The sequence below is a fragment of the Musca autumnalis genome, unplaced genomic scaffold, assembly GCF_047663935.1.
Source record: "Musca autumnalis isolate F117 unplaced genomic scaffold, ASM4766393v1 scaffold_6, whole genome shotgun sequence".
Classification (NCBI taxonomy): domain Eukaryota; kingdom Metazoa; phylum Arthropoda; class Insecta; order Diptera; family Muscidae; genus Musca; species Musca autumnalis.
In genome coordinates this window covers 632,649-646,051 of record NW_027412199.1, presented here as the reverse complement: position 1 = coordinate 646,051, position 13,403 = coordinate 632,649, and the positions used below count along the sequence as shown (strand labels likewise).

The 13,403-nt window shown below is 33.4% G+C and overlaps 1 long non-coding RNA gene across 1 annotated transcript; it reads right to left on the bottom strand.

The window, feature by feature from the left end:
• Positions 1 to 2,249: 2,249 nt before the first annotated feature.
• On the bottom strand, positions 2,250 to 4,300 carry LOC141388136 (uncharacterized). Its single transcript, XR_012408737.1, has 2 exons — positions 3,904 to 4,300; positions 2,250 to 3,484 (listed from the first exon to the last, which is right to left on the bottom strand). It is a non-coding gene; the product is annotated as an uncharacterized lncRNA (long non-coding RNA).
• Positions 4,301 to 13,403: the final 9,103 nt, after the last annotated feature.

Here is a 13,403-nt window from a genome sequence, read left to right as displayed (position 1 = left end):
TATTGAGTATTACAGATTTATTTACATTTAATGAAATATACGCGAATCGGCTACATTAACGTTGACAATAATTATATGTGGGTCAATGTATCAAACTCCAACCTACTAACATAATATAGAGAGAGAAAATGTAGGTCTACGAACAAACAAATGATGACCATTGTTATTTACTCCTGGGGGAAGTCATACAATATCTGAGACTCTCTCATTCTTATTTATTTCATTTTTTGCTCCCGCGTATAATTGAGGTAAAATATGCAACTTTATTTCACATTTTGCATAGCTTATATTTAAACCCTGACATATATGTATTTTTGATGACAATCTTGCTATACACTCACTCGAACATATGTTTTAATTTAGACTTGCTCTAAATGTGGTTCAGCCTAAAATTTTCGAGGTAATTTTTGTTGTTTTGACCCACTGTGTAGTTACATTTTAATCTGTGGCGTGTTAAGTTTTGATGGTGTTCTCATCGAATCCCGTCAATATATAAATCTTTAGATAAATCAATGTATTGGTTGTATTCCAGGAACGCCCTGAACCATACACCCACCTCACACTTGAACCACCTCTCCCATCATTTGATGATCAACATGCATAACATACTCAAACTGTGTAATACCCACAAAAGGCAAGAATTCCTAAGAACAAAGAAAGAGCATACATATGTTAAGCCAACAAAAAATCATTGTTGATTTCATATTTGTACAGATTCATTTTTTCGCTGCTATTCCCCTTTCTACTTCACTCTCCTAGAATAAACCTATCATACCTTTCCATAAGGAAATCAAATTTATAAACTAAACATTTTTCTTTTCAAGTTCAATAGGAACACTAATATATATAATATATTTAATTGTTCCACAAACATCCCATAAGGGACAAGGGAGACTTCTCTCATATCAATGAGTGCACCCCGATTTATATTAGCTCAATGATATGGGACCTACAGTTTATCGCCGAGTCCGAACGGCGTGACTAAGACACCACTTTGTAGAGAAGTTTTACATGGCTGAAATACTCATCAAAATCTACTAAATTGTTAACAGCTTCGTTCCAGTACTTTTTTAATGGTAAAATGTGCAAAAGAGAAAATTTTCAAAAATTAGTTCAACGCACACATTTTTCAAAATGTACGGGAACGGAAAAATTACAGAAATGTCAAAAAGTCTGGAACAAATGTCAAAGTCGGCGTGTCTGCCAATCAGAAGTTGGCAAACATGTTGCACAAATTTGTCGTGTAAAAAGTTTCTAAAAAGAAAGCTAGTCAGCGCCATTTTTGTTCAAGAAGAAGTGAACATTTTGCAACTTTTTTGATGTACGGGAACGCATTTCGGGTAAAAATTTGCAAAATGTGTTAAATGTGTAAAAACTTTTTAGTTCTAGAACAAAGCTAACATTTGTGATACTGTCATATCACAGAGTCTATATATACTGTTTTCACGCATGGATGCACTGCCCTGATTATCAATGTCAAAAAGTCTGGAACAAATATCAAAGTCGGCGTGTCTGCCAATCAGAAGTTGGCAAACATGTTGCACATATTTGCTCGCCCAAATTTGTCGTGTAAAAAGTTTCTAAAGAGAAAGCTATCCAGCGCCATTTTTGTTCAAGAAGAAGTGAACATTTTGCAACTTTTTTGATGTGCGGGAACGCATTTTGGGTAAAAATTTGCAAAATGTGTTAAGTGTGTAAAAACTTTTTAGTTCTAGAAGAAGCTAACATTTGTGAAACTATCAGATCACAGAGTTCATATTTATTGTTTACACGCACGGATGCACTGCCCTGATTATAAATTTTTAAACAAGAAGAGACAAATTGAAAATCGCATATACATACTGTTGCCCATTTCTTCAAAAAAATATTTGATTCTAATGCTTTTCTATATTTTTAGACACCATCTAAACCCAGCAAAATGTTCGATGCCAAAGATGCTATTCAAGAATGGGTGCAAGTGAAATGGAATGTCATTTTTTCAGCATCTTCACTCATTCTTTTTACAAGAGCGTGACCCCCAAAAGATGCAATTCATTTTCAGATCCTAAGCATGTCATCTTTACTAACTCGATGGAATGGCATCTTCAACAATTCTTTGGCATGGCATCTATACCAATCCTTTGGCATGCCATCTTAACCAATTCCCAAGAATAGCATTTTCACTAATCTATGGCATGTCATTTGCACCAACCCTTTGGCATGTAATTTTCACGTCTTGTTCGGAAAATGGAAAATGCTGTATTGAAAAATGATTTTCATTTTTTTTATTTTATTAATTCAAAGGAATTAATGAAATAACTATAATTTATTTATCATCATAAATTTACATCTATAATTGCAGTTTGTTCTCGTTGTTGTAACAGTAGTTAATATGTTTGTATTCTCATTTTTCTGCTTAATCTGACTCTGGGTCTATCAGTCGTAAGAATGTGGCTATTTCGCTATTTATATGGTTTGTAACCACAAAGCTGCAAACTTAAGTTTCTTAGCAGGATTGGTAGGGCAATTGAAAAGGAGCAGTGTGTCGTGGGGGCCTGTGCTGTATGCTGGGCAGATGTTTTCCACGGTGTCATCAGTACTTGCCCTATAGGAATTTTGACGTCTGCACCATCCCGAGCGAATTGACCCAAAACTACTCTGGTTTGTCCTGACAGCTGGCGCTTCTCAGCTGCGATAGATGGTGGATGTTCTCCAAGGACCGCATTCTTGTGAATGCTACTTAAACCTGGTTGAAAGGCTTGTTGATCTAGAGGTTCTCTCTTGTAACGTTACACTTCTCTTTCTAGATTATGAGTACGGCTTGCTCTGAGTGAGTCCTCTGGTAATATGGAGATGGCCTTCAGCGCAGTTGTTGTGCTGCTTACGGATCCTATGCTATTGATCGGGCGACAAAAGCGAAATCGGGTTGTAAGATTCGCCTTTGCTGGCATCCTTTTCGGGCTTCAGTAGCTGGCCTATTTTAATCGGGAACGATGTGTTTGGCAAGCGACAGGTTGTAAATTTAAGTGAGAAACTTGACTTCCGGCCGTCCCAGCTGTTGCAGTCTAAACACCGCCGCTGCACGCAACAGAGTTTACTTCCTCCGCAACAGGTTTTGATTCATCTTTCAAAAGGATTTTACTTCCGTCAGAGCAGTGCAGATTTCGACATTGACTCCAACTGCAGATTACTATTTCGTGAATTTTATTTTACAACGTTTTGGAAATTTTTGTTGTTTTGTAGGGATCTACAAATCGACTTGTTGAGCAGTGTTCTCTAGAGCAGGCAAGGAAACTTCTATAATTGGCATGTTCCTTTACTTTTAAAAATGGTAATTGTTGCAAAAATGGTAAAAGTGGTGAACTGCTCTCATATAAATTGTATGCTTTTAAAAGTAAGGAAACACTTTGCGGGTAAAAACTGGTAACCTCAGGCATGTAAAGGAACACGACTAATACCAAAGAGTGCAGTCCGACTTTACTTTTAGCTCAATGATTGGGACTTCCTAGAATAATAAATCTTACATTGCTTTAAACGTACATATTTAGATAAATAAAAGAATATATACATGTGTAAAAATAAAAACACAAAATTCATCTCTATCTACCACGACTTCCTTTGAATTGGTTCAAATGCTGATGAAACGATCGGATCTTTTACGACTTCCGTCGAATGGTTTCAAATGCTGATGAAAAGATCGGATCTTTCACGACTTCATTTGAACCAATGCAAAAGATCCAGTGAAATCATGGCATCTCATGGAACCACTTCCATAAAATTTTGCTGGGAATGTATGAAAATTCCACTCGATGCACAATTTACATAAATTTATTAACTTTTAAAATATAAAAAGACAAAAAAGCAACGAAAGCTTTAGTACACAGAATAAAGAAAACTAATCGGAAAGAAGTACAAATTACATACCCACACTTGCACATACGTTTGTCAGTTAATTTCCATACACATCAACACCTACATAGAAATGTCCGTTATTCTTTTCCTTCGCTTTAAGAAATGCTAACAATAATCAATGTTGCGGAAAAATCATACAGCCGCTACCTTAAACAGGCAAAGTCGTTACTTTGGCGACAAGTAGCGGAAAAATCACCAAATTGGCATCCCATGCGTATCTCTCACTTTTGCAACTCTACAAATGTTTTGTTTAAAATATTTTAAATGTATGTACTTTGTAAATAATGATGCAACGCAAAATTACTATATTATTTATTGCACTGTTTATTAATTCAGTTATTTCACTTTATATTATTGGTTTTCTCCAACTTTCTTCAATCCGTCGAAAATTGTTGACAAATTATACCATGTTCAAAACATACTATTTAATCTATGACATAACAAGCAAAACTAAATGCAACCCGTGGCGTATGGCACAATTTCTTTATATATTGTTTACACATCGTTTGATTACCATCGCATAAACAAAGTTTTCATCGGGGAAATTAAAAAAGGATGTTTTAACCAATCATTTTACAAGTTTTACCACGAGAAAAATTGGCGTAAAATACAGCCTTTTTAAAAACGCTCCCGAAAATGCAAATCTTTTATATAGTTTTTATATGTGAAGGAAAACAAAAATGCACAAATAAAAAAAGTGAAAATAAATAATAGATTTTTGGTTTTGAATCAGTCAAATTAGTTGATAAACATTTGTGCTGTGAATTTTTTTAAAATTATTGTGTACTTGTGATTGTGTATGTGTTATTTCCTGCGTGTGTGTATATGTAAGCAAATGACGAAATGAATGAAATGATTTCTAGAGCAGACCAAAAATTTATTTTTGTTGCTGGAAATAACAAATATTATGCTTTTTTATTTTTTTTTTTATTTTCATGGAACATACATGTTTTTTTCTATTTCTCCAATAAAATATTTGATGCCCATGCTTTTCTATATTTTTGAGTACGATCTGACATCTAAATGTATGAATAATCCATTCGGTGCTGCATCATTTATTCTAAACAATGCACGAAAAACCAATACTAAGATAAGCAACCCAGTTTTTCTTCATAAACTACCGAAAATAAAACTCTTTTATGTGGAGAAAAACAAAAACACTCAGACCATAAAAAATGAAAATACATGATTATTTGTTTGTTTTGATTTTTTCAAATTAGTTGCTAAACATGTGTGTTGATAAATTTTTATTTGTTTTAATTAAAATTATTGTGTACGTGTGATGTGTTATTTCGTGCAGTGTACACGTAAGCAGCAAATGACGGAAAAAGCATATGTAAATGCACTTCATTTATTTCCAGGATTTCGTAAAATGGAGTTACATAATGTGCTTATGTAAAAAGATCTAAATTTACATGGAATATCCAAATGTTTCATCAAAATTCGAAATTGCAAACAGAATTATTTTTTGATCCACTTACGTTTTAGGACAAATGCGAGGAAATGCATTTATAAGCGCGGCATGACAGATAGAATACCGTAATCAAATGCAAAAATATGAGAAAATATCCGAATTTTACGTCAATGTTTGCAATCAATCTTTGTGGCGTTAAAACGACCAGTGGCTTTAATTGGTTCAATTTCAGTTTAATCTTCCGTAAAATATGCTTTATTTGGAGAAAATAAAATATTTTCTTTTAACATATATTCCCCATTTATTAAACAGTCCATAATTTTTCACCTCTATCAAAATTTTCTAAATTGTTAACATTTGTGAGACTATCATATCACACAGTTCATATTCATAGTTCAGATATACTGTTTAAAAGCAAATCTGAATATGGTTTACCCAAAAAATTATTTTCATTGGACGAAATAAAAGAAAGGTTATATTTACTTTAATGTTCACCACTTCACGTACATACGTTGGGATGCGAACTGCCCCGATTATCAATTGTTAAACAAGAAGAGGAAACTTAAGTAATTGCACATACATATTTGTATCCATTCCTTAAATAAAATATTTAATTCTAAAGATTTTCTATGTTTTTGAACACGATCTGCCATCTAAATGTATGAATATTCCACTCGCTATACATATATTTATTTACCAAAGGGTTCAGGGACGTACGCAGGATTTTATTTCGGGGGGGCCCACCATGACCAAAAATCATGAAATTTTAAAATGTTGGGTAGGGTTACATAGCGCAATTTTAAAGGCTTTTAGTCGATTTTTTAACAATTATTGAGACCAGGAGTATAAAATCAATGAAGAGAGAGTTTAAAAAATTAAAAATACAATTTTGGAATTTGGTACAGAGTAATATATATTATGTATTAGTTCTTGGATATTTTTTATTGAAAATTACCATATCAGACATACGCTCACATTTTGGTATTTCTCAGAATTTGTAATATCCGCAATTGTTTTCGCTAGATTTTCAGTATTCGAAGATCTTAATTTAATTTCTAAGAATATTGGCCTTTTTTTGGTTAGAGAACCTCTATGCTCAAAGTGGTTAAAATGGATCTATGTTTTAATGCATATCGAGATATCGCTCTTTTTTAAACCCATTTTTCAAAAAGTATTTAGTAGATAAATCTTTGACGCCCACACATTACATATTACATCTTATAAACCTTTTAATTGGAATTTGGTATACTTTAATATGTCAACGTATTTTAATATCTTTTAAGTTATTTCTATAAATTGAATACATCCGACATCGAATAATTCCAATCGAAAATTGTCTACTGCTATTGTGCGGATAACCAAACATAATATTTACTTAAGAAAAAAATTTTTAAATGCAACAATTTTACTTCTTTAACCGAAGTGATTGGAGAATCCAACTAAAAAATATATTTAAAAAAAAGGCTGCTTTAGCCGGAGTCGGACAATACAGTCTATGAACTCCCAATCCTACTCGTAGTAAGTACTCTTTGAGAGTACAAAACACATGATTGGGCTTTGCCAAAACATGGTCGAATAAATATTTGAGAAAACAAGCAAGTCGTCTTTGTCGCCTGTGTGGATTAATACCTTTACTATCAACAGATCCAAAATCGGCTTCACAGACAATATATTTATTCCCAAAATTTGTATTCTTGGAGTTAACAAAATTTTGTGGCCTTTTTTGGACCTATGAACTTACCGGCAAAAATATCAAAACTTTAAGGGTACCTATATTTTCGATTGTGGACGTTTCGAATTGTTGCTCATAGCGCAAAAGGAGAGTGTTTCTGAATGTACCGAATTAGTCCATTAAGCAAGTGTATCTCATTATGAGAGTCATTCCTTTCGATAGTTATCGCGCCCACCAGCCCTTTTAGTTGGTCACAGTACATTATGTCAGAAAGAATGGCCAAATAAGATATATACGATTTTGGGAAATAATTCAAACTTTTGTGGGGGAGGAATTCGAAGTGGTGGACCAATGAGATTTTAACTAAGTTTGGAAAATATTACGTCATCTAAAATTTGGCCCAAGTCTCCAGCCATAGAGGCGGACTGGGCTAAATGCTTGTCTGACCCGACTTTCATCCAAATAGACAGAAGTAGAAAAGATAAGTATAAGGAAGTTCGTTGTAATAATATATTAATCTGGTTTTTGAAAGTCTGCTGAGAAAACGAAAACGTTTTAATATTAGGAGGCAACAAGTTCCACAATCGAACAATTCGGTTAAAAAAGGATTTTTATTAAATATTTATTTGTATCTTTGTATATAATAATTTCAAAAAATTAAGTTTCAGTGTCTTGTTTAGAAATACACTTAAAACTAGGAAATAATTTGTCGCTTAGCCTCATTAAATATGTTATTTCTCATGATTGAATCTTTCAAATAAAATGCTTGCCGCTTAATTTTGCCACTATTTATAATTTTAATGCAAGCGTTTTATTTGAGAGATTCCATCATGAGAAAGAATGTATTTATTGAGGCTAAGCGACAAATTATTTCCTAGTTTTAAGTGTATTTCTAAATAAAACACTGAAACTTAATTTTTTGAAAATATATTTTATTTTTAACTTTTCAGTTGACCACTGAGAACAAAATTATAGTCAATTCAGGCCGAAAATTTAGATGAAAACTTTAAAATGCCTGAAATCGTGTAGTACCGTTATATACCAAAACCTGGACTTATGTCCATAATTTTTGGTGCGAAAGATTCTGTACCATTGTGGACTCCAAATGCCAAGTTACAGCCAATTCTGGCTAAAAATTAAGATAAAATCCTTAAAACACTTGAAATCGGGTGGTACCACTATATTGGGGGCTATATCAACACCTGGACCTATGTCAACAATTTTTGGTGGGGAAATGTCTGTATCATTGGAAATGCCAAATGACAGCTAATTCGGACAAAAATGAAGATAAAATCCTCAAAATACCTGAAATCGGGTGGTAGCGCTATATGGGGGCTGTGGGAAAAGTTGGGCCCATATTCATGTATTGTCATCCAAATCTGAAAAGTGTGCAAATTTCAGTTCGATTGGTCAACTGCAACTGTGTGGAAAATGAGTTACCAGAGTTGAAATGCAAGTTAAATAAAACACCGTTAAAACACTGTAAAATGGACCAATCTTCGTTTTAATTTCATATTCATATATTGTCATCCAAATCTGAAAAGTGTGCAAAGTTTTAGTCTGATTGGTCAATTACAACTGTGTTAAAAACGAGTTACCAAATTTGAAAAGCATGTAAAATTGAACACTGCACAACTCTGTAAAAATGGACCAATATTGGTTTTGATTTCATATTCATGTATTGTCATCCAAATCTGAAAAGTTTGCAAAGTTTTAGTTCGATTGGTCAACTGCAACTGTGTGAAAAATTAGTTACCAGATTTGAAAAGCAAATTAGATGAAACACTGTAAAACAGTGTAAAAATGGACCTATATTGGTTTTGATTTCATATTCGTGTATTGTCATCCAAATCTGAAAAGTGTGCAAAGTTTTAGTCCGTGTTAAAATGAGTTACCAGATTTGAACTAAACACACACACCAAAGCAAGTTAAATAAAACACTGTAATAATAAAAAAGGAATATAGGTATCAAATGAAAACCCTACAAGCTGAAGGAAAAACTGTGAACAATTATTTCTGCAAACATCTACCATACGCAAATTTTAATATTTGACGGAAGCTGGACATCAAGTTGTTTATATTATTTCCGTGGTACCCAGTATTACCTCAATACCATGAAGAATGTGAACAACAAATTTGTCGAAATAAATATATAATTGGTTTTCGGTATATAGTCCACGAAAACCCCATTTCATGCACTTCCCTTCCCACAATATTAAACTCGTCCTATTTTTTGATACAGGATACCATAAACCTCAAAAATGAACTAGCAAAGATGGAGTGTAATCATTACGGAACTCCGAGTTCATTTATTTTTTTTTTAACTGGAACGATATGGCATAAAGCCGTAATACAGAAAAATTTGAAAATTTCAAGCAAAAAGTTTTTTTTTTGAACAAAAAAATCGAAATTATTTCTTACAAAATTTGTTAACGAAGTACATTTTCTGTACAAAAACTTCAGAAAATTTATGTTTTCATTTGAAATATCCAAACATAAAATTATTTTATGAGAAAGAAAAAGCTAATGAACTGTTACAGTAGCTAGAGAAATTTTTGATGTACCAAACCATTTCGGGGGGGCCCGGGCCCCCTGTGCCCCCCCCCTGCGTACGTCCCTGAAAGGGTTTCCTGTTATTCGACCTGTTTTCTTTTCTTAAAAATTGATAGATTAGTCAAGCTTGAGGTAAATTTTTTTTTAAATATTTATTTATTTAGTCATCAATATTTCGCAATTGCACTGAATTGATACATCAGGATTATCTACAAAATACAGATGGATACACAATCATTTATTATTATCACCGAGGTATACATCATATTACAAAAGCAACCAACATACTATCTTCGCAAAATACGTAAAAACAAACTTAAAAAATATTTACATCTAGTTAGACTAGAATCACTAAAATCGTCATGTGATGTAAATATTGCATTGTTGCTTTCTTTCGCATTGCGATCCATATACATTCTTTATTTCGTATATGAGTCCTCGGTAGCACTGTTATCAACGTCACTTATTTCTTTATTTTTTTACTTTGAGTAAATAACAGGGTTTAAAAGCCAGCACCTAAAAACATTGGCATTAGCTGTACACTTCAACTGCTATACAATATTGACACACACGGCTAAATAAGCAACCGAACGCATATTTATTTTTGTGAATTTTGCTTATTTCGTTTTCTACGCCTAATCTATTTTTCGTTAGGCATAATCCACATATTTAGCAGCCGGCTGACCATTTGTCGAAGGGAAATAGCAGCAAAGTGTGTTTTTCTGATTAGATTTGCCAACGCATTAATAGAAAAGGTGTCATTTAATGCCAAAATGCCTCCATAATATGGTAGAACCTAAAGAAAACTAATTATTATTATTTAAAAATAAAAAATATATATATTAAACGGCTTCACCAAAAATTCACATGTCATTTGTCGTGATTTTTAATGCTAAGCCGTTGAAACTTTGTTGCTTATTCTCTTTTCTGATATGTGTTGATCATGTGTGCTGCAAAATATGAGTATGCGTGTCTGATGCTATTTTATTTTAGCGACGATATCAAATAGCATCAGCATCGCTAGCAATATTTTTGTGAAATTTGTTGCTACATGTTGCCGTTGTTCATTGTATGTAAACATATTTCGAAGAAATTTTAGCAGGCAAAGCTGCTAAAATTCGGTGCTTGTGCTAATATCGCGTTAGTATTTTAAACCCTGGTAAATAACAATGGTCACCATTTGTGTGTTCGCATACATACATTTTCTCTCCCTACATTATGTTAGTAGGTTGGAGTTCGATACATTGACCAACATTTAATTATTGTCAACGCTTAGGTAGCTAATTTGTCTACATTTCATTGAATGTAAGTAAATCTGTAATATTCTATCCTCCAAGAATATTTCTTTTTTCATGTAAATGTTCTCCTTTGTTAGGCTCCCTAAACTCCATGTTAGTGGGTGGGATATCGGTTACAATTTGGTTACATTTAATCAAACGTATACAAAATTGGTGTTATTTAGAATTTAGGAGAAATAAACTACATATAACTCCAACACTTTCTAACAGATGAGGTACACTTGACAAAGGTCAAATATATTTCCGAAATATAAAATTAATGTACTGCATTCGTTGATATAACAAATTTTGCATAAATTTTCATCTTGTATTGAATAGAAAGATTTCTTAAGGTTTTTTTTATCGAGCAACTGGTAGATGTTGTGTTATATCCGTGGTATTATTGTTTACATCAAAAATATCATAACCAAGAAGGTTACTTTCCATAAAGATGCCTGCTATTATTGCGTACCTTGTTAATAATGTGTAATTAGGTGACGGTGATGTTCATTTAAGGTTTATCTTCATGTTCCCAAAAAGCAATTCCCACCCGAACGGGCTAGTTCATTGATATCTAAAAATCCCCTAGCTAATTTTCAAGAGTTTGTAAGCGTTCATCTTCAGAATTGAATCTATGACATAAGGTGGTTTAAGTTTTGGAATTTCCAAGAAACCGCTTATAGTAATACACTCCATTTCATCGCGATACAAGGGGATCACTGATGTTAATAGGATTGACTATGATTAAGCTTGATGTCTGTACATAACATTGATATTGAATGATCCTTTGTTTGACAGCATGTTTATTCATGGTCATGATTAAACATGCAATCTATCCAAATAATTCCACAGATTGTGAAATTCATATTTATATTGCTTGTCATACATTTATATTGCTTGTCATACATTTATTTCGTAATCGCTATGTACGCATTTGCATAATTAGTATACAATATCTGCCTCTCGTAGTTCTTCAATTATAGAAACCACCTCCTATGTTTGGTCATTTTTTCCGCTTTGGTGTGATTTCTCCAAAAGCTTTAATCGTTCAACAAGAACATTGGAATCGTATACATATGCGGGGTTTTCAAGATTTACTCTCATTAGTACTTTTCCAGTATGGGTAGCATAGATGGTCTTCTTTATTATATTGGTGTAGATTTTTCTTATATACCTTCAACTCTGAGGAGTTCAAATAAGACTGGTGTGAGTGCCCAGTTCTGGTTTTTTCATTACTTTTTTAAAGGTATTCAGATATTATTGTTTTTAATTAAGAAAGCTTTTTTTTCATAATCATAACCATCATGAGCAGAATAAAAAAATCGTCTTTTGCGTCTTCATACTTGATTGAGTCATCTTCTTTAATATCTTCCTTATATCTCTTGATACTGGAAAACGGTGATTTCTCACACTCGGATATGTTTTTTGTTTTGGGGGACCACGTATTCGGATGCCTTTTCACTTGTTGTCTTAACTAATTTATTTAGTTCATCTATTATAGGTATAAAAGTATTCTCTAATTGCGCCGTTCTTGCTTGCTTTTTTCAATTTTCTTTTTAAAACATTACGGGATTGAATTAATCGTTTCAACATTTCTTCTTACAATTGCTAGTGATATGCTGTAAAATATCGGTTACTGATACAGCTGAACCCAACCCAACCTGAACCCAGCCTAACCTAACCTGAAACCAATCTGTCATATTTTCCGCTTTGGTGTTGTTCCTCCAACAGCTTTAATCGTTCAACAAGAACATTGGAATCGTATACATATGGGCGGTTTTCAAGATTTACTCTCATTAGTCCTTTTCCAATATGAGTAGCATAGATTGTCTTCTTTATTATGTTGGTGTAAATTTTTCTTGTATATCTCCAACTCTGAGGAGTTCAAATAAGACTGGTGTGAGTGCCCAGTTCTGGTTTCCTAAGACAATTTTTTCATTACTTTTTTTAAAGATGTTCAGATTATTATTATTTTTAATTGAGAAAGATTGTTTTCATAATCATAACCATCATAAGCAGAATAAAAAAATTCGTCGTTTGCGTCTTCATACTTGATTGAGTCATCTTCTTTAATACTTACTTACTTAGTTGGCCCATTACAGAACATTTGTTCCATAGACCGAACTAAGAAAAGATCTCCATTCCTCTCTGTTTTTCGCTTGACTTTTTGGAATACCCCGCCTTTCCATTTCTTCATCCACTTGTGTGCTCCATCGAAGCTTAGGCCTGCCGATTCTGCGTGCACCGCCATGTGGCATGTATTCATACGCCTTTTTAGCGGGTTCATCATCGCTCATTCTCATGATATAGCCTAGCCAACGCAATCGTTGCATCTCGATACGTTTAACTATATGCATGTCTTTGTATGGCTTATATAGCTCGTGGTTCATACGACGTCGATATTCACCGTCAACGCAAATCGGCCCGTAGATCTTTCGAAGAATTTTCCTCTCAAACACACCAAGCACTGCCTTATCTGCTTGCGCAAGTACCCATGCTTCGGAGCCATACGTTAGCACGGGTAGTATCAGCGTTTTGTATAGTGTTATTTTTGTTTGACGAGATGTGGCTTTGTTTTTAAATTGCTTACTTAATC